Source organism: Lontra canadensis, unplaced genomic scaffold (genome assembly GCF_010015895.1).
Source record: "Lontra canadensis isolate GAN:19392208 unplaced genomic scaffold, GSC_riverotter_1.0 scaffold13, whole genome shotgun sequence".
NCBI classification, from domain to species: Eukaryota; Metazoa; Chordata; class Mammalia; order Carnivora; family Mustelidae; genus Lontra; species Lontra canadensis.
This window is the reverse complement of record NW_022631007.1, coordinates 1,431,776-1,457,914: the sequence shown is the minus strand read 5'-3', so window position 1 is coordinate 1,457,914 and position 26,139 is coordinate 1,431,776. Positions and strand designations below refer to the sequence as shown.

Here is a 26,139-nt window from a genome sequence, read left to right as displayed (position 1 = left end):
TGACCCCTTCTGACGCCCCCTTCCAGCCGCAGCACTTTCTATCTGACTACACTGATCTTCTCCATTAAAAAGGTAGTGAATATTCAGCAATATATGATCAAATTTGGTGTTTAAAAACTTCTTCCTACATACAAGATAATGTATACATGAAACAACAGCAATTCCCCTTCTATACAAGGAACAAAGAGTTCTGTTCTGGGTCTGCCTACTTTCATTTCTTTACAGCTCATACTTTGAATCCTCACTGTATCTACACTCCGTCAAAGCCAGATATAGCAGAAGGCGGGTGCCATGGGACACGCAGGAAGACACTGCATCTCCCTGGGCCTCCCTTCTTCCCTTGAAAAATAAAATTAGACAAATCTGTTCACCTCTGAAATTCGGAAGTTCTGTTAAGTGCGTGTAGGCTCTCTAGTCTGATCCTGACAAAAATGTTATTTCCTTGGAAATCATTTCCCACTTAAAGACAATACTAACCTTTCAAACATAAAGGCTTTAAGCACCATGTATCCCATGCTCCCCACCACCCAGGCCTCAAGAAGACCCTTTGTGTACCCAGGAAATGGCTTACGGTAGGTAAAGTGCCATGACCAACTGTTCACAATCAGCTCTTGTTGTGCTAAACTGCTATTTGCCCTTTCCCTTTTATGGAGTAGACAAAGACAGCTGGGTCCCCTGTGCCTGAGAGTGCATCTTAGAAATCTGGACCTACAGAAGCAAAGGCAGACAGGGGAGATTAATGGTGATACTGCTCTTACACTTAACTTCACTGAGGCCTTCTTGGTGTTTATGAGCCAGGAACCTGGATTTCAACTCCCTTCTTCACCCATTTTGTGGGGAAGGAAAGGCACATAGAGAACCCCCAAACACCCACAATATGATCATACCCAACCTGGGACCCATTGCTTGCTTTTAGAAAGCAAAAACTAAATACACAGGGAGATGAAATCAGAAGAAAGTAGGAAGGGCCCCCAAAAGTTGTTTGCCTCAACTGAGAAAAGAGCAAAGAGTATAGAAGGAAAATCAAACCAGAACACAATGGTGTGTATATACATAGTCATCTACTTCTTGCCTTTAAAATAATAATTTAAGTGGTGCCTGGGTGGCTCAGTCACTTGGGCGTCTGCCATCAGCTCAGGCCATGATCCTGGAGTCCCAGGATGGAGCCCCACATCGGGGTCCCGGCTGAGCAAGGAGTCTGCTTCTCCCTCTGCTCCTCACCCCACTTGTGCTCTCAATCACTCTCTCTCAAATAAATAAATAAAATCTTTAAAAAAAATAAATACATAGGGGTACCTTGGTGGCTCGGTTGGTTAAGTGACTGCCTCCAGCTCAGGTCATGATCCTGGAGTCCCAGGATAGATAGTCCCTCAGCAGGGAGTCTGCTTCTCCCTCTGACCCTCCCACTTCTCATGTTCTTTCTCTGTCTCTCTCTCATTCTCTCTCTCTCCCTCAAATAAATAAATAAAATCTTTTTTAAAATTAATTAATTGATTAATTAATTTAAAATTATGCCATTACTCATCTAAAATCAAATTTTGCCTCTCTTTTACTTCTTTGCTGCCCACACTTTGGCTCATCACAGGAGTGTTCTGTCACTCGCTACAAAACAATCCAGACCTGAGTTTGCCACTTAGTCTTAATGTCAGCTGGAACATAGACATCCACTGGTGAAGCCACTCTGGGGGCCCCAGGTACCAGTGGGTATCACCATCCCCTGCATCTGGAAGGAAGAGCCTGTAACAGTGTCCCCTAAAAGGACTGCTGGGATCGCCTGTTATCTTCCACTTAGGGGCTGCTTTTCTTCCAGCATATTTGCCACCCTATTGTTCACATTCTGGGAAATTCATAATCAGGATAACAAATTTTCTTTCTAGGTTCCTGTTTTTGAGTGTTCTCCATTTTAAAGAACATGTGTTCCTGTTCTAGGAACTATTGGTTGTTTCTATCCCTGGTTTTCTCTACGTATTTCTGAAAAACTTTAAAAATCCAAAGTGGAATTGATGACGTTGTCTTTCTCCTTTGCCACATAGAGTTTCTCTGAAATGAGCCACCATTTCTATGCCTCATAGATACTCAGGTTTTCCCTTAAAAAAATAAATGCAAGACCTCCTTTGCAAAGGGCAGCTCAAGGTCAAAACATGGGCCAGGGAGATTTTTAGGTTCAAGAGCTGGATCAAGACTTCGATTTACTGAGCCAGTCGGAGCCTGCATTTACACTTGCAGGCGGGGGCCCGGCCAGTGGAGGGGGATGGGGGGGGTGGGCAGGGCAGCCCCTGCCTTCACAGTTTCTGCTCCAACCTCTGGCCCCTGCTCCACCCGTTGACACCAACTGCAAATAACTGTGAATTACAATCTTTCCCCCAAAAGAAATTATCTTTAAGAAAAAAGATTATTCTTTATCCACTTGAGATAGCCACGTCAAATTTCAAAAGTTAATGGGTTAAAGAGTGCTAAGGAGGCAAAAAACAATCAGCAGACAATGGTAATTAAACCAGAACCAAATTACTAATTAAGAATAGACCCAGAAAAACAAAACTTGCTTCAGCTAAATTGAGATCTATACGAGTTACAAGTTGATTTTGTGGCATTTAGCCTTTCGACATAAGTCATTTATACAATCGGGAAAAGAGCCTGCTGAGGACAAGCAGCTCCCGGGATGCCCCCAGACTGTCCCGCAGCCAGATTCTAACACCGCCATCAGGGCAACATTGTAAAATGGGTGGATAACATACTCAAATAGCCTCCACTTCCATAAATTCAACCCTGCCAGTATTTGCGAACACTTGATTTCTGACAATCACGTCATAAATAAAATTTTGCAAGCCTCTGTCTCTTCTTTAAACTTGGCCATGGACCATAAAATAATTATGAAGGTACATCTCTCCAAAATGTGCATAGTCTCCAGGGCCACCAGAGCCTTAGCAGGTGAAAGAGGAAGGCACATGACCCCTGGAGGCTGAGGCAGGCTTTCCCTCACCAGCTTTGCCCTTAGAATGAAAACTTAGAGACCTGCCTCACCTTCCCAAAGATGCTGCTTGAAGTCTCGACTCATAAGTCATCTGAGAACTGGATGATGACATAAAAACTATTGTATGTCCCTTCGGTATCCCATATATCTAATTATCTCATTTGATGCCTCAAACTCAGTTTGTAATGTTGGAAACAAGTTCAGTGAGCCCAGATGATTAATTCAAACAGTACTGGGCTAGCAAACACAGAAGCAGAACTCACACTCACACTCGGCTCCTCTGGCTCCCAAGTCTGTGCTCTTTACACTAAACAATGCTTTGTTCTCATCCCAAAAACCTCAAAATGCTGTGTCCTGTATTAAGGAAGAAAGCTGAAATATTGGAGTTCTGTTAACATATGTTCAATGCTGGGGGCAGAATCTTAAGGTAAGTTTCTTGCTATCCCAGCATTGGACCACTCAAGGCCTCGATCCTCAAATCAAGGAATAATGAGAACATACTATTTTTACACTTAAGAGAAAAAGGCTTCAAACACGTCTTGGGATGCAGATGTGGCATCCATACCACCCGTGCTTTCGTTCCTTCTAAAAGTTAGCACACCATCCCTAAAGATCTCTTATACATCTGTGTACAAGTAGCTATGAACTCAAATCAAGTGGCAATCTTGGATCCAGCTGTTGCTTCTCCAGCTCACAAAACTCTCCACGAGCCACCCCCTCCCAGGGCGCTAAATTACTACCTCCATCCTCTTCGTTTAACCTCAAACTGGGTCACCTTCTAATCAAGAAAAATTAATGACTAGCAACATATTTTTCTCTTCCTCTTAATTAGAGTAATTCTACCCTGGCAGAAACTCTCAGGCTGAAATGATGCTAATGACAAAGTTTTAATTCAGAGAAAAGGGAAAAGCCATCAAAAGTAACCAGCCCCGGGTATGCCTGGTTAATGCCTAGTCAAAGACCAGACCCGTGGCCCATTTACCATAACACGAATGGGGCTTCAGCTCCGGGGACCCCCACCCTCCGCCAAGGCCCAGAGCCATAGTGCACATGGTCACACGTGTCTGTAAAATTTTCAGAAGTAAGACATTTTAACCACAATTGGTTAAGATTAATCTCTTTCCACTCTAAGTTCCCCTCAGCCATACTTCCCCTCAGATTAGGTGGTACTAGAGTGACTGCTGGCATTTTTGGAATCCAGACAAGGGGCAGTGTGGAATTCATTTGGTTTGGGTTTAGAGACCCGTCTGTCTGTAGCTCGCAGTCATTTCCATGTATAGCTAGGTTAGCACCGGCTGTCCTGGTATAGAGAGGGCTTTCATGAATCCTGCTCCCACCCACAGGGCCCACTCACCAGAGCCGCAGAGGGGAAGGGCCAGAGATCACACTGCGTTCTGTCTTTGTCGCCCATATTGCACAAAGTACTTTAACCCCCTCAGAGCCTCAATGCCTCATCTGTAAAATGAGGATATAATATTGCCATCTCAAATAATGACATGATTAACTAAAATCGATTACTATTGGGGCACCTGTGTGGCTCAGATGGTTAAGCATCTGCCTTCAGCTCAGATCAGGATCTCTGGGTCCTGGGATAGAACCCCAAGTCTGGCTCCTGGCTCAGTGAGGAGTCTGCTTCTCCCTCTCCCTCTGCCCCTTCCCCTGCTCATGTACTCTCTGTGTGTGTCTCTGTCTCAAATGAATAATTTTTTTAAGATCTTTAAAAATAAGTAAGTAAAATCGAGTATTATTAACACTAGCATTACTCTGTAACAGGCACAGTGTTACGTGCTTAACATACATTACCTCAATTTAGCCCGGACTCAGAGAAATTAGGTAATTTATCCAAGGTCACACAACTGATAAACTAAGGAACCAAAAGTTGAATATATACAGTTTTTCAACCACCATGCTACAGACGTGCTCAACCTAGATGCTTAGTGTTACCATTAATGCCTAACATTTATGGGAATGTGGGCCAAGCCAAGGCCAGGCACTCACAGGAGAGTGTGGCAACCAAGGTCATGTGAAGGATGGGGATCACACAGGACAGACAGAAGGTCAAGGCTATAGTCCAAGGAGCAGAATAGGGATCATAGCCTGCAGGGAAACACCAGTGCCAACCTGCATCCTAGACATATTTCATATATTTAAATTAGGATTCTTACATATATATTAAACCAGAAAAAAAAAAAACAGTTTGAAAATAAAATAATAGGGACACCTGGGTGGCTCAGTGGGTTAAATCCTCTGCCTTCAGCTCAGGTCATGATCCCAGAGTCCTGGGATCGAGCCCCGCATCAGGCCCTCTGCTCAGCGGGGAGCCTGCTTCCTCCTCTCTCTCTGCCTGCCTCTCTGCCTACTTGTGATCTCTGTCTATCAAATAAATAAATAAAATCTTTAAAAAAAAAAAAAAAAGAAGAAAAGAAAATAATAATATTCAACGCTGGCAACATTTTGCCCACCTGCTACATTCATTTATTCATGTCAGGTATATAAATTGCTACACTCCTGGAAAGCAATTTGACAACATATATCTGAAACCGTGAAAATATTCATACCCTTTGACACATTAATCCCAGTGCTAGAAATGTCTCCTAAAGAGATCTTTGAAAGAAAGCAAAAGATCTAGTTACACAAAGATGCTCATGACAATGATATTTGTGATTCTGAAATTCTGGAAGCCTCTGAAATGACAAAAGAGGGGAATTGATAGGTAAGTGATAGCACTCCACCTTGATGAGCTCCTTAAAATGATTCAAGGGGTCTGTGCAGAACATGGACAAGCACATCACACGTGCAAAAGGACTCCACAACAATTATGCTATTTTTTGCAACTATAGATCTGTACAGACGATGGCAGGAAGCAAAACCAAACAATTACCTTAGGGTGAGGCATCGTGGGAGATCTCATTCTCCTTACACCTTGGAGTGTCCTTCTGGTGACGTTAAATCTGGAGGGCAGCAGAGACACCAAAGGCCCGCATAGGTAACAGCAGGGGTCGTGGGGCTAGAGAACAGAGCCAATCAAGGACGATGGACAATTCCAGCAAATAGCTCAGCCTTGGTCCACCAGCCAAACCAGGACTCTATCTTCTCTCCATCAGCAGCACCCAAATTGCTCTCAGTCTGTTTCCTTCATTGTGCTATTGTACTTCAATGCACTATTACCTTTTGGGGAATAACCTCACTGGGCTATTGGGAGGGTCCATTCAGATAATGCTGTGTCATTTCAATTAAGAACATCTTTCTGGCTTCTGTCCAAAGATGACTGAGCCCCTGGAGGGCTCAGTCAGTTAAGCATCTGACTCTAGACTTCTGCTCAAGTCATGATCTCAGGTTCATGAGCTCAGCTGGGAGTCTGCTGAAGATTCTCTACCTCTGTCCCTACCCTCCCCCCACCACCCCTGCTCATGAGTGTGTGCACTCTGTCTCTCTAAAATAAATAAATAAAGCTTAAAATTAAAAAAAAAAAAAAAAGACATCAGAGAGTCAATGTACAGCTCCAACCTTCCATTCCAACCTTCCATTCCAGATCCTGGGGTGGAACAGGTTTACCAGCTAGCACCTAAGTCTCCAGCTCTGAGTGCCCGTAGGTAATGGTCTGGCTGCCTGACGAGTGTTGCAAAGCACAGGCTCAAGTTAAGTCACTGACTGTGGGGGTTATCCTCCTGGTCTTACTGTCTCCAGTGTTCTCTCTCCTGGACACCCACCCTCGTCAGGACCAAGAGAACAAATTCTTCAATTCTCCCTCTTGAGTCACCGTCAAAAGGAGGCAATACCATTCTCCTGCTCAGTTACCATGGACTTGCAACATGGCAGGTGCAGGAAATACCTGGAGCCAGCTTTAAAGCCACCCAGGAACACCATCCCTGGGTGCTGAGCCCCCCAAACCCAGAGCCTCATCTCTTCTCAGTCTGGCCCCCTCTACCACTCCCAAAGCTGAAAGTAGAGTAAAGGCTTTGAACAGAATGGCCTTCCCTGGTTGCAGCCTGGTAGGCTCCAGGCGTGTTTAAGGCCCAGCTCAGACAGACCCTAGAGGATTGCTTCTCACCATTCTTTGACATTTGGAGCCACATAACTGTTCCTCATAATGGGCTGTCCTGTGCATTTTAGGATGGTTAGCAGTCTCTCTCTACCCATTAGATGCCAGTAGTACCCCCAACATCCAATTTTGATAATCAAAGATGTCTCTAGACATTGCCAAATAATCACCTACTGCCTATTCCACCCACTGGAGAAAGATTTCCTTTCCCATCTATTCATTCCTGTAATATGTAATATATAGTGTATATATATATATATATATATATATACACATATATATATATATGATATACAAATATCTCCCTTTTATCTTTTTTATGTCATCCTATTTCATCTCTACCTGTCTCTCTCCTGGGCAGATCTTATTTTCTCCAAGGCAAGGCTATATCCTGAGCAGTGTTAAATCCCCAACACCTTGCACAGAGCAGGTGCGTAACAAGTCCAGTGGACTTCAGCGATGGCTTGGCGGATCCCAGGACATTTCAGAGATGAATAGAGATGACCTTGACCTAGATTTGTAACACTTCATTCCCTCCCAAATCGGGGTGGAAACCTGGATGGTATGTGCATTTATTGATGAGGGGGGAAAAAAACTACACTTTATTCTTTTTGCTGATAGAGATGTTCAAGAAAGTTTGGAGTTGTGTTGGAGATTACTTTCAGTAAGTTTCTAGTTTGAGATCTTGCTAAACCATACCCATGGGGTCTAAACTGCATATTCCAAGAGAAAAGACGAGAAGGAATACTCCCAAAGCCTCAAGGCATTGATTTACACTTGGTGAAACTCTCCCTAAATCTCATCTGACTTTACTTACAATAAAATGTCCTATGACTCCCCAATGGATAGATTAACAAGTGAAAACGTGCTTACCCTGAGCCGTGAGGGATTTGGATGAGCCATGGGTTAGAGGCCACTGTAATCAGGGACAGGAGGCACTGGAGCTCAGAGTCAGGTTCCAAAAGGATGGATGCTGAGTTGTCTCCAATGCTCTAGAGAAAAAGAAAAAAAAAAAAAAGAAAGAAAAGGAAAACATGAGAAAAGTGGATTTACTTTCTGTTGGATAAGCAATACCCTTCCCTCCAGCAAAATCTATGTAAATAACCTTGATATAGAACACCTCTGAAAGAAATTGACCTTCTAAGAGATAAATGGAGCCTTTGAGGAATTTTCTTAAGACTTTAAATGAGCTTGGAGAGTCTGTAGAAAAGTACCTCTGCCCCACCCTCTCCAGACTAATGAGTGTACGTGTGTGGGTGCCTGCACACATGGACTGGGCCTCTTTTCTCTGGTGGTCATTCAGATTGCCCTGCCTTTATGCTTGGGACTCAAGGGAGAGGTAGGTGATTTCAGTGGGACCAGAACCAATGATGGGATCCAAGAGCTCTATTTCTCCAAGTGTCCTCTGTACAGCTCGGGGCCCTCCACCCTAACCCACCAAGCCCTGGGGCAGCTGAAGAGTCCAGGCCCAACCCTCTCCCACTTGTTCTGGCAAAACAATGTCCTGCATAGACCCGTAAGCCCCAGAGCTTCTTGACTCCTTTCTCCAGTGGGGCTAAAAACAGTGTTCAAGTGAGAAGTGGGTGGAGTCAAGAGGGAGGGACTGGGCCACATGCAAGAACTCCCAGGAGACCCCCTTGAGTTAAACCTGCTTCTAAAGGTGAGAGCAGGTGTAGTCAGTAAGGGTCCTCAACTCCCAAACAAATACTTTCCTTTAGGCCACTGAGCCCAGAAATCTCCCATGAGAGCTAAGGCTGAGAGTGAACACACCAGGGAGAAGTAGTAAGTTACCCTCAAAACATTCACTATAAAGTACAAACCACTCCTCTCTGAAGTCATTTGCCTCCTTCCCCCATTCCTTGATCTCCCTTTTTCAATAATGGTAACTTCTTATCCTTCAGGCTGGAGGTTAAATGCCTTCCCCCTCAGAGTGCGGGAAGGGTCAGATGAGGGAGAGGCCTCAGAGAGGTCAGAGAGGCCTTCCGTGTCCACTCTGCCCTAAGTAAGTCCCTCCTGGGAATCATAATCATGGCTCCCTATGCATGTCCTTCATGACCCACCATGCTGTTATGTTTCTGGTGCAGGTATCTAACTCCCCCACTGAACTCTAAACTCCCTGAAGAAGATCATGTCCATCTTGCTCACCTGAGCTATGCCCATTCCGCATTCCCAGCTGTACTTGGGGAATAGCAGGCTCTTAATGAGTACTGTGAAATTCACTCATTCATCCATTAACCAATGAAGATTCTTCTCCAGAGAAGGTATTGATCAGTAGTAGAAGGAGGTAAGACCCTATGGTCTGCCAAGCCAGGGGTGCTGGGCTTAGTCTTCTTGGCTTTATGCCACAAAAGGTTAAAGGCCAAGCATGCCCACAGACCAAACATGTGATTCCTACTAACAATATGGTCTGTGGCTAAAACAAAAATATGACACCCATAATATGGTGTGACATTGCACCTAGAGCCATAACAAATCCCAGGTAACATGGTTTGCTAACGACAGTTTTTGCAACTGAATAATAAGGCTAGAATTTCAGAGTAAACTCTATGAATTCTAGAAAACATGGATGAGAGGCCAGGTATCTAGGAAAGGCCAGTTTTAGGGCTTCTACTGACTTGTAGGATCTCCACCTGAACTGAATGGTAACCCAAACTACCACCTGAGCGCCTCTCTCATGTTGGAGCTCAACCTGATATCAGCTCATATCTTTTGGGGAGGCTTTTATCCTCCAAGCTCAAAGTGTAATTTGCACAAAATATATTTAAGTGTCCATTCTTATTTTTTAAGATTATTTATTTGAGAGAGATAGCACGCATGCAGAGAGAGTGGGGTGAGGGACAGAGCGAGAGACTCTTCAAGCAGACTCTGTGCTGAGCGTGGAGCCAGACATGAGGCTCGATCTCACAACCCTGAGATCATGACCTGAGTCGGAGCCTTAGCCAAGTGAGCACTCCCCAGTGCCCCTATAAAGTGTCCATTATTAATGCCAAACCTCTATTAGACTAACCCAGACTTCACAGAGCATGAGAAGAAGTTAAGATTAAAGGGAAAAAGACATCAATAGGTTCTTGAAAGTGTCAGAGACAATCTTGACTGAATTTACCTATTGCCTACGATGGGCCTATACCCCTTGCTGCCTTGGGGAGCTAAGGAAAAACAAAATAACAGAACTCTGCATTCCCATCCCCACTTCACCTCTCCATGGTCATGTGTCTTGCCTTTGGCCCCTCCCTTGGACTGATATGCAAGAAGACTGGTCTGAAATGTGTGTAAAACCACAGTATCACCTGGAAATTGAAGAACAGAGCTTAATACATAGATAACATTTTGAACTTCTTTATCACTTCCCCAGTGCCAGGTCTGTCATCTACTATCTGGGTGTCCTCAGACAAGTTGTTTCATCTCCTGAGCCTTTGTTTCTTCATCTATAAAATAGAATAATAATGGTGCCCTTAATAAGGTGGCTATGAGAATTAAATGAGATAGTGCACAGAAACACAGACGGGAATAAGCTAAAGGGATACAACAGATAGACCTTAAATTATACAATGGCCCAAACACAAAAGATTTCTTGTTCACATGATAGACCCAGAAGTGTGAACCTGGTTCACCTTGGCCTTACTCCACATGGCGATTCAACGGCCCAGACTCACTCCATCTGTGGCTCTAGGACCATGTCGTCATCTGCATCAAGCCAGCAAAGGGAGGGAGTCAGGAGGATTCGTGACTTCTTTGGAAGGGTTCGGCCTAGAAATGACACACATCACTTCCCCTCACGGTGCCACGAAAAGACTTGGCCATACCTCACTGCAAGCGAGTCTGAGAAATATAATTTGGCCGCATGTCTGGTTACACCATATTCCTAGAGGGGGAGTGGGGACTGGATTCTGACAGCAAGCTTACATTCTCTGCCCCAGAGAATAAAGGTAAGCGACGGTCATCACTGCTCTTTTTGTTGGGTAAGCCGGCAGGTATTTGCCAGTCCCTTGAATGACCCAGTGAAAAAAAGAAAGCAGGTAAATAGATGTAGCAGGGTGGAAACAAGAAGATATGGGAGTAGAGCTGAGTTGAGAGAGGTAAGTGTAGGAGGGGAATATACATAATGGAAATGTGGGAGCAGCTCATGCTCACCACCTCAAGAAATGCTGTGAGGGACACCTGGATGGCTCAGTCAGGTAAGCCTCTGCCTTCAGCTCAGGTCATGATCCCAGGGTCCTGGAATCGAGTCCCACATCGGGCTCCTTGCTCAGCAGAGAGCCTGCTTCTACCTCTGCCTGCCACTCTCCCTGCCTGTGCGCTCTATCTCTATCTCTCTCTCCTCCTCATTCTCTGAAAAATAAGTAAATAAAGTCTTTAAAAAAGAAAGGAGGGAAGGAAGGAAGGAAAGAAAGAAAGAAAGAAATGCTATGACCAGAGCCTTCCCGGGACTCTTCACCAGGACCCCACAACAGACAGCTTGGTCTTCCAAGTCATGGCCTCCAAACAGGTTGAGAGTCCCCTTTTGATCCTCATACAGAGTGACAGAAAAACCCTCTCTTGCCTTAGACTTAAGGTTGTTTTAAGTCTTCAAGCTGAACTAATTTGCATTTTCAGCTTCTAGTGGGTTAAGGGCCAGAGGAAAAAGCCAGCCACTCTAATGGCATTGGAGGAGTGTGCTCAACTCTCGTGGATGGTAATTAGCATCCAGCTTCTTTCCTCTGCCCGTACAGTATTTTCAAATCAATTGCTCAGCATTAGTGATTCTGCTGGGATTGATTTAATAGTCTAATATGAAGTCTCAGCCCTTCTGTACAGGTTAATTACATGTGGTCTTATACATTCTAATTTAAAATACTGCCTTTGCAATTATCATCAGCACTAAAACGGAGCACTAGTAATGAAGCTGGGCTCAAATTTTTTTCTAGAAGTAATGAATTGAAAAACCAAAATGACTTTTAATTTCTTTGGCGCTTACCATTTCAATATCTCTTCTCTTCTGCAGGAAATATAAATCAGGGTCTCCTCCTTATTGCAGATTGTTATGAAAACAGGCAAGATTGCCCTAAAGACAGCAGAAGGCTTTGATTTTGAAATAGCCAAGACTTGATTGTGTGAATTTTTGACCGACCCAGAGGGCACTTCCTTTACCCTAATCCCCCAGTTAGGTATGTATTTCCACGTGAATTTATGTTTGACAAACACTTACATGGTATTTAACTGTTTGGTGGGTAATGTTCTAGAGCTTTACAAATATTAACTCTATGAAATACGGTATTAGTTATGGAACAAGTTATCCCAAAGGTATCAACTTAAGATAACAAGCATTTAGGGGCGCCTGGGTGGCTCAGTCGGATGGGCCTCTGACTCTTGGTTTCCACTCAGGTCATGATCTCATGGGTTGTGAGATGGAACCCCAAGCCCGGTTCCATGATCAACAGGGAGGTTCTCTCCCTCTGTCCTTCCCCACCACGTGTCCATTCTCTCTTTCTCTCTCAAATAAATAAATCTTTTTAATTAATTAGTTAATTAACTAAATATTAATTATCTCATAGTTTCTGTGGGTTGGGATCTGGGGAGAAGTTTGGTTGGGTGGTTCTGGCTCAGGGTCTCTCACAAGGATGGAACTTTGGCCAGAGCTGTTGTCATCTGGGACCAGAGGATCCACTTCCAAGGTTACTCATGTGGCTTCGGGCAGGTCCAAGTTCCTCCCAGCATGGGCCTCTCTACAGACTGCCTGAGCGTCTTCGCTTCCTGGCATCTGACTTGAGCAAGTAACCTGAGAATAAAGGAGGCAGAAAGACAGTAGAAACAAGAGAAGAAAGACAGCAACCAAAGTTGAGGCCACAGTATTTTTTATAACCTGAAAGCCAAGGGGCCGTGTCACTTCCAGTGTATTCTCTTGGTCACCCAGATGACCTCGTGTCAGTGTAAGAGAAGACACAAGGGCATGCAGGCCAGTAGGTGGGGATCACTAGGAGCCCGCTGGCTGCAAGCAGGTGTCATTATTTGGATTTACAGGTGAGGCAGCGATGGGTGAATTCACTTGTCTGAGGTCACTGTTAATAAATAGCAGAGCCAAGATTTGAATCCAACTCATCCTTCTGCCTCAAGAATCCAAACTCTGAACAACTACTCATGCAGAAAATGGTATATACTCATTTAACACAAGGTTCAAAAACAGCTTCTAGGCCGGCCAACAGTGTTTGTTCTAAATTAGTAGTTGATGGAAACCCTTTGCTGAGAATACAAGTTCTAAAGAAGTCGTCATCATCCAAACACATGGAGGACATTGGGAGAAGGAGAGGAGAAGTGGGGTGGGGGAAATCAGAGGGGGAGACAAACCATGAGAGACTGTGGACTCTGGGAAACAAACTGAGGGTTTTGGAGGGGAGGAGAGTGGGGGGTTGGGAGGATCTGGTGGTGGGTATTAAGGAGGGCACATATTGCATGGAACACTGAGTGTGGTGCATAAACAATGAATCTTGGAACACTGAAAAAATAAAATTAAATTAAATTCAAAAAAAAGAAAAATCTCCTTTCTGTCCCCTGGCCACTGTTGTGTGAGGTTAAATAACCCTATTTCCTGGGAATTTCTTCTTTTCTTGGAAAATCAATAAAACAGCCATTATTATCCCTAGATTCTTTCTATATATTGTACCTCCCATTGTACCAATAACCCATTTCTTCCTGTTCAACCCTCTGAAGAGACAAAGTCAGCTCTATGTAAGGACACTGCTTGTGCTAAAACCCATTCTTTTTTTTTTTAAGATTTTGTTTATTTATTTGATAGAGATCACAAGTAGGGAGAGAGGCAGGCAGAGAGAGAGGGGGAAGCAGGCTCCCTGTTGAGCAGAAAGCCCAATGTGGGGCTCCATCCCAGGACCCTGGGATCATGACCTGAGCCAAAGGCAGAGGCTTTAACCCACTGAGCCACCCAGGCGCCCCTAAAACACACTCTTAACCACACTTATCCTTCACATCCAAGGGGCACATTCCCCAGACACTGCAGAGGTCCTTAGTAGAGCTCTGGCTTCAGATGCATGTTTGGACATCCATGGACCAACCTTGCTCAGATCATCCTCGTCCAGGAAGGGCCCAGGTCTCTGAGCATATTCCATTCTAGGCACTTCACATATATTTCATTTAATTTTCCTGTATTCTATAAATATAATAACGATAATCGTAAATCACAGCTAAGAGAGACTGCAAGCTATGTGCCAGGCTCCACGTTAACTGCTTTATATACATTAATTCGTTTTATCATCAAACTGAGAGTTAAATTTAACTATTGTTCCCATGTGACAAATAAAGAACTGAAGCTCAGAAAGGTTAAATGACTGGCCCAAAGTCATACAGAAGTGGGAGTCAAACCTGAATATGTTTTGCTGTAAGAGTCGTCTTCTTTCTAACCATGTGAGGAAGCCTAGGAACCATCCTCCGTTTTATACAAAACAGCTGAGTGCTATTCCCCACCTACCCTGGGGCCTGTCCTTTAACAGCCAAATGGTCCATCTGAGGACTTTTTTAAATAAAGACAATTCCTCTTCTAGAAGAGATTCTGGGCCCAGGTGTTAAGATGCCTCTTTAAACTTTTCTCCACTAGAAATAAAACAATATATCAGGGGGTTAGCAGGTCTGCTTAAAGGACTAGATAATAAATATTTCCAGCTTTACTTCTGGGCCATATGGCCTCTCTCACAAATACTCAACTCTGCCATTATAGCAAAAGCAGCTATGAACAATATGTAAATTAATAAGCATGGCTGTGTTCCAATAAAACTTTATTTATGGACACGGAAACTGAATTTCATATAATTTTCTCAAGTAATGAAATATTCTTCTTCTGATTTCCTTTCAACCATTTAAAAATGTAAGATCCATTGTTAGCCCCAGGCCTTACAAAAACAGATGGCCATAGTTTCTTGGCCCCCATAATTTACAACAGAGGAAGTCGAATTCTCCCAATGAGTTGAGTGACTTGGAGTTTATCAAATCAACAAAAAGCCAATTCTTGGGAAACATATTGTCTACAGGGGTTGTTTTGAACATAAATGTACAGGGATAAAATAAAATGGAAGTAATTTCTCACTTTTCTCACTTTCCACACACTTTCCAAAAGATTGGCTGAGGAAAGTCAATGAGAGATGCGACATGCGTTCAGCGAATCAAGGCTTTGTGACAGAGACTCGGATTTCGCCTTATCTCTCCTATTAGATCATAACAGGAGCTGAGCCCTAGTCACCTGTATGTCCCTACACTGTCCCATTCCAGCCTCTTCCGGAACCTTAAACACACCAAGGGGCCATATTGCCCAAGCCAGAGAGAAAAGCACAAGACCTAGAGAGGGCTTTTTCTTTTTTTTTTTTTTTCCATTTTGTGGGTTCTGTTATGTGAAAAGTTTAACAAGGATATTGAAACCAAATCACATTTAGTTAAATATTTCAAAAAACATCTTATTGAAAAAGAATAAAATTATATAAAATTGGGTCTATACTGGAAAATCCTAGATATAGAAACCATGAATGCAGCAGGTTTTCAATAAATGTTAAATTAAAAAAGAAAAAAAGAAGAGTGGGAGGGGGTAGGTGGGGATGAAAGGAAAGGGATAGAGGAAGGAGGGAAGGAAGGAAGAACAGAAGCAAAAGGCAGAATATAGGCTATTTCTTACTAGGCTCTTCCCTAATGGGTTCAATAATATATTTAATAGGCAACAATTATCTAATAAAGTCAATGATTCACTCCTCATCATTTTTGAATAATGTACTATTTTTCAGAAATACCATCCTTACTTCCTGTTCAACAACCTATTATAATAACAAGGGAAATAATTTACATTTGTGTGTACACCCAAAACCACAACTTTTAAAATTTTAGGACTATCAAGATTATGTTCAGTCTTTTCATGCACTACATTCAACTGCCCCCTGGAACAGAGGATAAGATAATCCAGCTTCCCACAATACACAGTACAAGTTTCTGTGACAATGGAACCAACCCCACTAGACACCGGGGTTTGGAGGGCAGCGACTCTCTTATTCATTTCAGTACTCTGGGGACCTGGCACTAAAAGGCATTTGATAAATGTTTATTGAATAAACAAAAAGGCAAGTGAGGGAAATGTTTCACCTTAAGAGAATTAAAGCCTATTTTCTAACGACGCAGCAACACTTGAACAAGGCAAGTGTTCCTGGGAGATAAGAGACACCCAGGAGAATCAAACAGCAAGAAACAAAGGTGAGTGTTGCAAATGTCAGGGAGGGCAGCACCAGAGGGGTATTCCTGTACTTAGAACAAATGCTCCTGGTAAGAAGTAACTCCACAGTAATCCTTCTAAATGCACCTCTTTGCCTAAAAGGAGAAAATTTGTCTTAAATTGCCCCCATGCTTCCACAGGGTTAAGTTGGAACCAACATTTTCTAGCATAAGGAGAAAAGCAAGGGAGTCCAAACACCACTGTTAGATCAAAGTTGGAGCCACTATTAAAGTTGGGTTTTATTTTGCAAAGACCACCAACATGAAAAATAGCAATAATCACTGTTTCTAAGCGTGCGTCTGGGTTGTCCCTCCAGCTAATGTTCAATTCACTTCAGCCAGAATGATCTAATGCTTTTCTGACCTCCTGACCTTGTCTGAGTCTCAGTCAGTTGCCACCAAACAAATACCAGTCAGAAAGAGAAGCGTCATTAGTTTCCCTGTGTGTGGAAATCAGGGCCATGTTACAATCGGGGCACCTACAGGGCAGGGAAGGGGACTTTTGTATTAGGGAAGGGACACACTGCCTGGGCAGTGGTTTATTGGAGCACCAGTGTGAAGCCTCACCTCACACAACTCAGCCAAATCGTTACCTTGGCCAATGAGATGACCTAGTACACAAGGCCACGGGCTGGCTCCAGTCTCCTCCGGGGCCTGGCTTTGGAGAGGAAAAACAAATGGGGCTGTTACTTTTTATATTCACACTTTTCTACAGTTGTTTTTGTTCTGTTTTGTTTTGTTTTACAAGCAGAAGTTTCTTTATAATATATAAAATATATGCCCCTTTCTATCTAGCCTTATGATCTGAGAGAAATCATTGCTATTTTCTCATGCAACCTACTCCAACAGGGTAGTTAAGAGATATGGCCAAGACTGGCTGGCTAACCCCCAAATCCATTTCCTCTTCTTCCTGGTTCACGGCCGGACTACAGTTTCCAGCAGCCTTCACAGTAGCTGTGCCCATGAACGGAGTTCTAACCATGGACTGTGAATGGGAGTGGTATATACCACTGCTTCCAGATGGTGCCCATAAAACCATTCCCACACTATCATCTTCTTGTAGACAAGCACACTGACTCTGGAAACCATGTGTTGAAGATGGCGGAGTAACAAGATGGGAAAGGCTTGGGTTCCTGATGACTCCTTGGATGATAGCCACCTATCCATCATGAAGACTATCTCAGACATTCGATTAGTTTACCAAGGGCTGCTGTGACCAAAAAAAAAAAAAAAAAAAAAAAAAAAAAAAAAACCACACACACAGATTGGGTCACTTCAACTCTCACAGTTCTGGAGGCTAGAGGTCCAAGATCAAGGTGTTGTTAAAGTGGTTTCTCCTGAGGATTCTCTCCTTGGCTTGTAAATGGTTGCCTTCTCCCTGTGTCTTCACTTGGTCTTCCTTCTACGCCTGTCTGTGTCTTCATCTCCTTTTCTTATAAGAACATCAGTCGTAGTGGATTAGTGCCCCTCTTCCTAACCTCTTTTAAATTAATCACCTTGCTAAAGACCTTATCTCCAAATACAGTCCCATTCTGAGGTACTGGGGATTAGGATTTCAACATATGAGTTTCGGGAGGGACACATTCAGCCCATAACACACAGCCAAGCCCAACATCAATGAGACAGGGAAGTAGCAAAGATGGGAAAAGCATCAAGATAGGAGCCAAATAACATAATCTGCCACTGGCAACAATGATGATATGGTATAATCAGTGTCAAGAGGAAGTTTAACACACTGGGATAAAATTCAGAAATACCTGGCATTCAAACCCCTCCAAAATCTGACCTCTGATTATCTGACCTCAGCTTTATTCTATTACTATAGAATAGCATTGAATCCCTATACAAAGGGGCAATAACAAGTACTACATCATATGATGTAGTAGAAAGAGTATTCCCAGATTCCTAAGACCTGTTACTTTCTACATGAGATCCTTGTTTCTCTTCCAGCATGAGCCAAAAACCATCTGTGTGATCCCAGGGAAATCGTTCTCTTTCTCAGGATCTATAACCTGATTTCTAAGACGTGGAAACAGACTCTAAGGTCCCTAAGATTCTTTGACCCGGTTTCTTTTCTTTGCGATGTGTGTTCCATAGAACATTAGTCCCAAGAGATGCCAAGCAAATAAATGTTTCCATGAGCAAATCACTTGGAAAATGCTTCATACAATATCCCTTTTCCTAGAATACCAAAGGTTATGAAAAGTCCTGCAATAAAATTTAAAAAAAAATCCTGTTTTACTTCAACTGTTTCCCAGATGTACTTGGCCTAAGAATTTCTCCTTCTGCCCTTTGTAACATGGCCCAGAAGCAATGAACTAACTCCCTAAGTACACACAGGATTGGAGAGTTAGATTTGTTAACATCCACGTCCAGCCTCTCCTCCCTGCCCCAAGAAAGCGTGTTGCCTGGTGAATCCTTGCTTCTAAGCCAGGAAATCTCACAGACTAAGATGGGGTTACCTCTCTCAGGCTCTCTCAAGCCATACCCCAATCTTCCTTGCTGTCTCAGACCTTCACAAACAGAACAGAAAAGCACCAGGCATCCCACATGCCCATTGGCCCAAGGGGACTCCGTGCACTTATTCCAACTCAAAAGACTTTTTGCCTCTCCTTTCTGGAGATTCTCTTCAGTCTAGAGCATATTTTTGAAATCTCTTTGGTAATGGCACCTCTTTGTCCTTTGCAGGAGAGATCTGAGAATTGGAAACAATGAACGTCCCCAGGAACCAAGTCTGGGGAGTACCTTGGATGCTGAAGCTGAGAAAGAATGTTCCTGCCTCAGAAATGGAGGGTACGATCCACCTCATCTTTCAGTCAGCCTCATGCTCATCTGGCTCCCAGGTTTCAGGAAAAAGAAGAGTCACTCCAAATGAGATTGCCCGTGCATTCCGGGATCTCCACACACCATATGCTGAGTGGTCTGTGGCTCCCTTGAATGGCAAACAGTTATGTCCACTTGTTTGTTTTGTTCATTTGGCCCCTTGTCTGAACAGAGACACAGAATCCAGCGTCTCTTGCATCATGAGTTCTCATGGGGCCATTTGTGTTTCTGTTATCAGCTATTGTTCTGAATTCAGGACACTATTCCCAAATCATATGTTTTCATCCTTAATTGAACCAGGAGCCAACCAGACACCTCCCTGTCTTCCTCTCTCCCCTTATCCCCTGCACACCATCTCCCCATCTCTCTCTGGCTTTGATCTCAGGGTAAGAATTGTTTTGTTAACACCATCCCTGTTGTTCAGTAGTCAGCTTGCATTTCTTTTTTCCTTTCCTTCAGATAGTATTTAATTGCTTTAACACAACTTTTTCAAGGAGGCAGAGGAGTGTTCTTTGAAGACCCAAATTATCCTGAAAGCTGGACTCTCAATGTTGCGAAGATCTGTGCTGACTTTTAATCACCAGAACATGAAACAAAAGAGTTTTATACCACATTCTCTGACAGCATTTGAACTGTGGCTAAAGAACTAAAGCTTGTCAGAACCAGAAGGTCATTTGGAGTCATGAATTTTTAGTGGGTTCAAAACTTCTTTAGCTATGGGACTCATTTCTGGCAGAAGCTTCCAGAATCCCAGTTATCAAACAAAAGCAATGATGGGTTCTTGGGATAGTTTAAATCTTCAGACTGGCTTCACATGCTTCCTTGCTCACAAGTCTGAAGCATGTGAAGAATCCTCTGCTCCTGGATTTTGATCACAGCTTAAAAACATGGGCATTTTACGGAGGTCAAAAGTGAGGAAAGAGATTCAACTGGTACCTGACACAGCACAAAACAGAACCTTCACCACCTGGTTCTATACCAGGGGTAGCCATAAAGCCGGCTATGTATCTGAAATTCTGGGGAGTGGGTTAGAAGCACAGATTTGGAGGCTCCAGCCGCTTAGGGTTCTGGTGTAGTAGGTCTGGAATGAGAACTTGAAATCAACACTTTCTAAAAGTTCCCTCTGAGTCTGATGGAAATCCAAGCTTGGGAACCACTATAGTATCCAGTCCTCCATGTCCTGGTCCCAAAGTCCAGCTGGTTCTTCTCAGGAAAAGCAAAACCAACCCATAGAAGATCCTCGGTTTGCTCATGCTGTGATCATCAGTACAAATGACAGAGTGAATTGGGATGACTTTAGCCAGGTCCAAAAATTAGTTAGTGGGTTCAACAGGTTATTTACAAAGTACCATTCAGCAGGAATTTGGCCAGTTTTGTGTTCCTAGGTAACTGAGTGGCATTTTATGGGAATAATCTCCGAGCAGTAGTACCTGAAGACTGAACACGCTTTCTTTTACAAAGTGGCTTTCTATGCATTCCCTTTTTCAGTCCATTCAACAACCTGAAATATGGGTAAGGCAAGTCTTATTTTCCCTGTTTCACAGATGATATGACTGGGATTCACAGAAAAGAAATGGCACACTGAGAAAACAGAGTTAGTAGGGCTTGATCTAAAACCAAAATCTTGGATTCTAAATCCAATATGCCTCCTTAACGCATCCAAAAAAATAATAATAATAATAACCCATAGAACTACAGCTTCCTCTTTTCTGCTCACTCCAGCATAATCACAAATGGTATTATAAAATGGAAAACTCGATAACTCTAATAGCTATTAAAAAAACACTATTGATGCTCACAGCCAGGACCTCATGATGTTTATTCTAATGTCCTCATTTACTACTAAGCTATCATTATAAAATGAAAACCGTTCAACAGAATTGTATCCTTTGACTTCCCAAAATCAATTTCTACATAGGCTAGGAAGTACAGTAGTAGGCTAAAACTCAAAAATGGGAAGACTCTCCATCAGAAATTGTTCATCAACAACAACAATAAAAAATCAATATTTTATTTCAATTTTAAGAGGAAATAGAACTAGTTATGACTCAAAATAAAAGGAAACGCTACCTAAGAAATGTGAGCATTTCATACTCAGATTACATTCAAGGGAACCAGGTTAGCCACGGCCTGAGTAATTTAATGATTTTTCTTCTCATCATGATCAACTTTGCCTCAGTGGACTACAAAGAGGATGTTGCAATTTAATTGATTATTACCCTGGCTAAAGTCATTGTTCAGTCCCTGGGACTTCTCATTTCAGTCACATGGATGTTGCTGTTGTCACCCAGACAGGGAGTGAAAGTGGAGCAGAAAGCTTTGACGGAACCTGAGGATACTCAAACAACGTTCCCTCCTGGGGAGTGGGGAGAAGTCCCCAGGCACCAAAAATTTTACCTATCAGAAGGAAGTTTCCTATCCTCTCCCCTCCCCAATAAATCCCTCTGTTTCCCCCTTCTCCTGATCTTTGCCCTATATCTGTTTCCCTGATCCTCTTAAAAATAGTTCAGAAAGTCCTGTGCTGGGGTGCCAGGGTGGCTCAGGCCGTTAAGTATCTGACTCTGGGCTTCAGAGTCTAACTTTCTACATCCAGAATTTTATTTCTTCCCACAAACTGGAAAAGACATGCCTTGTCTATTGTAAGTGTTCACATCATAGGAGAATTCAAATACAGCTCAGATTCGGTCGATTTTAGGACCAGAAGTAATTGTCCCACTCTGTCGAATGCCGCCTGCCTGTAGATGTCCAAAGGTAATATTTTAAACATTTAGATTAAAGACCAGCAAGGTAATTGATGGAGAGAGTCACATCTTGGAAGAATGTAGCAACTCAGTCACTAACTTGAGAATAGCCAGTATAAGTCTAAGAAAATTCCCCTGTATTTGGCAGGGGATAGAGCCGCCAGGAGAAAACAGAAAAGATGCTTAATTGTTAGGGCTCCTTTTACCATTCAAATCATCTCCACTCCCAGGGTCATTACAAAATCACAGTCACCTCTTCTGCTTCCATGTGGGCTGTAACCAAGGGAGCAATTCCTACTCCCTCCCCACCACCACCCCATAAACGCATGGGGAGAATGGAAGAGAAGGGAGTTCAGGAATTTTCTCCTCTGTGTTCCCAGGAAGAGTGTCACCGGGACCCACTCTCCTGGGTTCAAAGGAGAGAACAGATTCCCAGGAAAAAGGCAGGGGGTGAGGGAGAGAGAGTCACTCTTCCCTCCCAGAGACAACACAATGAGCCTACGTCAAGAGCAGAAATTGGTTTCACAAACACGACAGATCTGAGAAACAAAATTGTCATCAGCTCATATGTTCCACCAATTTGATGTGGTTATAAAAGTAGAATAGCCTCCGGATAAAAACCTGGTTTCTGAGATCATGGGTCCTATTACAATAAAACTTCCCTGTAACAGTTTAGATCCAGGTATATGGAAAACACTTCACTTGCATAGTTTTTCCCAAGTGTATTAAAATTTTTATTTCATCCACAATAAAGCTTGTTTTCTCCCAGAAAGAGATATGAGAGTTTTAATAAGGGAGTGGCGTTGCAGTGGTTTCTAACTGTTTATGGGGGCCAGTTTTCTCCTGTACGCCAGGGACCAGGGACTCCTGCAGATGCAGAGAAGGTCACTCTCCATGAGTTTCCCATGATTAATCCTAGAACAGTCTAGGGACAAGCTAGGCATAATGTTCTGACTGCAGAGCTATCCTCTTTCACATGCTGCCTGCTCCAGGCCTTGGTCCCCTGTTATTCTAACAAAGGTTTAGTAAAGTCTGAAACCTAAGAGTTCTGGAAAAGCCCAGACAAGAGGGTCTTGTTAAGCCTCTCCTTTCTGGGCCCTTTTTCTTACTCTCTAGGCACTCAGTTTGCTTTCCATATCAAAATTTCCTCTCAGGGAAATGATCTCATGGCAGTCATTCACACTTTAGTGTGAATTCAAATACCTCCTTTTCTAAAAGCATTTTAACTTATACATCCTTCTAATTGTGAAAAAGAATATCTTGATTCTTAGAAGACTCTCAGGCATGTTCAATTACCCTTTGGGGAATGTAAGCAAGAAAGAAAGGGGTGCCTGGGTGGCTCAGTCAGTTAAGTGTCTGCCTTCGGCTCAGATCATGATTCCAGGGTCCTGGGATTGAGCTCCACATTGGGCTCCCTGCTCAGTAGGGAGCCTGATTCTCCCTCTCTCTGCCGCCCCTCCCCCCCCCACCACTCATGCTCTCTCTCTGCATCTCTCTCTGGCTCTCAAATACATAAAATCTTTTACAAAAATAAGTGAGAAGAAAGACTACTCCAGCTCCTTAAAATCTCACCATTTTCTGGGTGCATACTTAAAGCAAAAAGGCCACAGAAGCAGAGTCACCCTTCGAAGGATGGGTTCATGGTCACATCAGAGAGAAATCTATTTTCGAGCCATCTTTTAAATGGTTGCCTACCACACAGACCAATCCCATGTCTGTTCCCTTACAGCACTGCTTATTTCCCCCATGCTGATTGAACACCTTGCTGGAATAGGTCCCACACTCAAGGAAATAGTCTCACTAGCTGGAGAGTAAATATGGTATAGTACAATCACCTGTAACTTCCAGTGATGGGTTGCATATTTACAATTATTTTAATTATACCTGAAAGGACAAAGATCAGGAACAAGTGTCAGACATATGAATTGAAATTAATGATCATTTGTTAATGGAGTGAAAAGCCATTCATCATTTTATTAGAACTAATTCTTAAGACCATATGGAACCTTTTACCATGGAGTAAATTTCTATTCTTTTTAGAATGTTAAGATTTTGACTAATAAAATGCAAAGTACAGGGCTACCCAAGTAAAATTTCCTTGTATTAAATGTAGTAGTTACCAGTTAGTATGACAAAGTGTATCTGTTCCAGTAACGGAAGTATACAAATGGTGACCAGGATGCATCGTCCCTCCTACCTTCCTTCCTTCATCTATTTATACAGAAAATGTTTAGTGGGTGTCAAGTACTATGCTAGGTGAAGAGAGATGTAATAGCGAACAAAAGCAGAGATGATCCTAACAGATGTTAATGAGATAATTACACTCACAAATGTAAAATCACAACTGGAACAGGTGAGAAGCATGTGCAAAGGCCTCATGGCAGAGGGTATCCCAGAGCATGAAATGAAAGAACCAGAAAGCTGGAGTGACTGGGAAAAAAAAACCTGAGGAGAGACCTAGTGTGAAATGAGGTTAAACAAACAGGGAGGCACTTACAGACATGGCTGGAGTTTTATCTTCTTCCTAAGGACATGAGGAAGCCAGCAATTTTTTTTTTTTAATTGTTGTTTTAAAATTTATTTATTTGAGAGAGAGAGAGAGCATGCAAGCAGAGGGAAGGCTGGAGGGAGAGAGAATCTCCAGCATACCCACTGCTGAGTACAGAGCCCAACACAGGATTCGATCTCATGACCCTGAAATCATGACCTGAGCTGAAATTAAGAATTGGAGGCTTAACTGACTGAGCCACCCAGGCACCCCAAAAAGCCACAAAGGAGTTTCTAAAGGGAGAGTGGCAGGGTCAGATTTGAATTTTGAGATCCCCTGGTTATAGTGTGGAGTCTCTGTGGGAGAGAGGTAGGCAGAGTGGCTCCAGGGACAGCAGGTGAGTTAGGTAGATAGGTACTTTGCCTCGGTCCAGGTGCAAGACAATGAAAGCAGAATGGGGAGGGCGGATGCTGGCAGAGTACTGATAGGCTGGGGTGGAGGTGGAAAGGAAGGTAGTGGATGGTTTCAAGAGATATTCTGAAGCTACTTAGGACCAAGGAGTGGATTGGATGGGAACAGTGGTGAAGATAAGCCCGCCGTCCATGGGCGGCGGGTTTCTGGGCTCTTGGGTTTCTGGCTTGCAGACCTAGATAACGGTAATGAAATTCACTGAGATACCAAATGCTGGATGACCCCCAATTAAAATGGGAAGGTTCTGGATCCCTAGGGGATAGCTGCATGCCTGCCCTGCCCTGATGACACCACCCCTGCAGAAACCATGGCTTTAGACAGTGGAACAAAAAGGAGCAGTTAGTGTAGCCATCTCTACTTGATCAAGTGCTCTATCCTCCAACCCTGAGGGTATTAGCCCTGGAAAGGATTTGGGAGATTACCCAGCCCATCTTCCCTACTTGACAGGCCCATGAAGAGATCTTGCCCAATGTCACAGAGCAAATGAGCAGGAGCATGGCGACAGCCCAGAGGTTACCTCAAGGAGAAGCCTCCAGAGAGCCCCCCAGATGGCTGTCATTCAGCAAACATGGCTCTGGCCACCTGCATGCTCAGTACCTTGCCAGGTGCCATGGATCAAAAATGAACAAGTCACAGGCCCTATGATGACACCAGGAAGGAAGAGTCAGGGAAGTATTCCTAGGGTCACACCTGAGCTGCTTTGAAGAATGATGGGAGATGGGGAGGGATGAGTGTTTCCAGGGAGAAAAAACAACAGGACAGAATGTATGTGGGCTGTAAGCAGCCTAGACCCTTGGTGTCCCTCCCTTCCTTCTCCTCCCCCATCCCCAACACCCTTCCTCGCATAATCCCCTCAAGAAGTTCAAGCTTTAGACAACACAGCTAAGAAGAGCATTTTGCTCCCCACAAGTAACTCCCACTTTCTGCCCAGGAAACAGAGGAATTTCCTGGGGTTGGTTGATTAGAGTCTGGTGACCTTCGTCAGAGGTAGGCCTGGGGTGCGAGCCGTTATAGGGGGAACAGCAAGAACAAAACACCAATGGACATCTCAATATATTATCCTTCCCCACATGCTCCAGAAAGTTCATCTAGACTACAGTATGGAGAATGTGTTCGGGAGAGTTGTTTAGGAGACAGAGCGGCTGGCAAAAGACGGAAGGGAATTCAAGCATCTTGATGTGGGCAGCGTGGTGTTTGAGCTGACCAGCAACATCAAACCATCCTGCATAACTTACCACCGTCTTTCCCTCCCCAGGGAGCAACATCCATCCAAATAAGGCACCAAATCAGAACAGGGTAAACATGGACGGCAAGGGGAAAAGTGGGCTGGTTTCTGCTCCAACAGAAGCTGAGGAGGCAAAAGGGTTTTCTC

General features: G+C 43.5%; 1 long non-coding RNA gene across 1 annotated transcript; it reads left to right on the top strand.

Annotated features, from left to right (window-relative positions):
• Positions 1 to 10,842: 10,842 nt before the first annotated feature.
• LOC116867941 lies at positions 10,843 to 19,215 on the top strand. Its single transcript, XR_004382688.1, has 3 exons — positions 10,843 to 10,939; positions 11,995 to 12,157; positions 18,933 to 19,215. It is a non-coding gene; the product is annotated as an uncharacterized LOC116867941 (long non-coding RNA).
• The last annotated feature ends 6,924 nt before the right edge of the window (positions 19,216 to 26,139 follow it).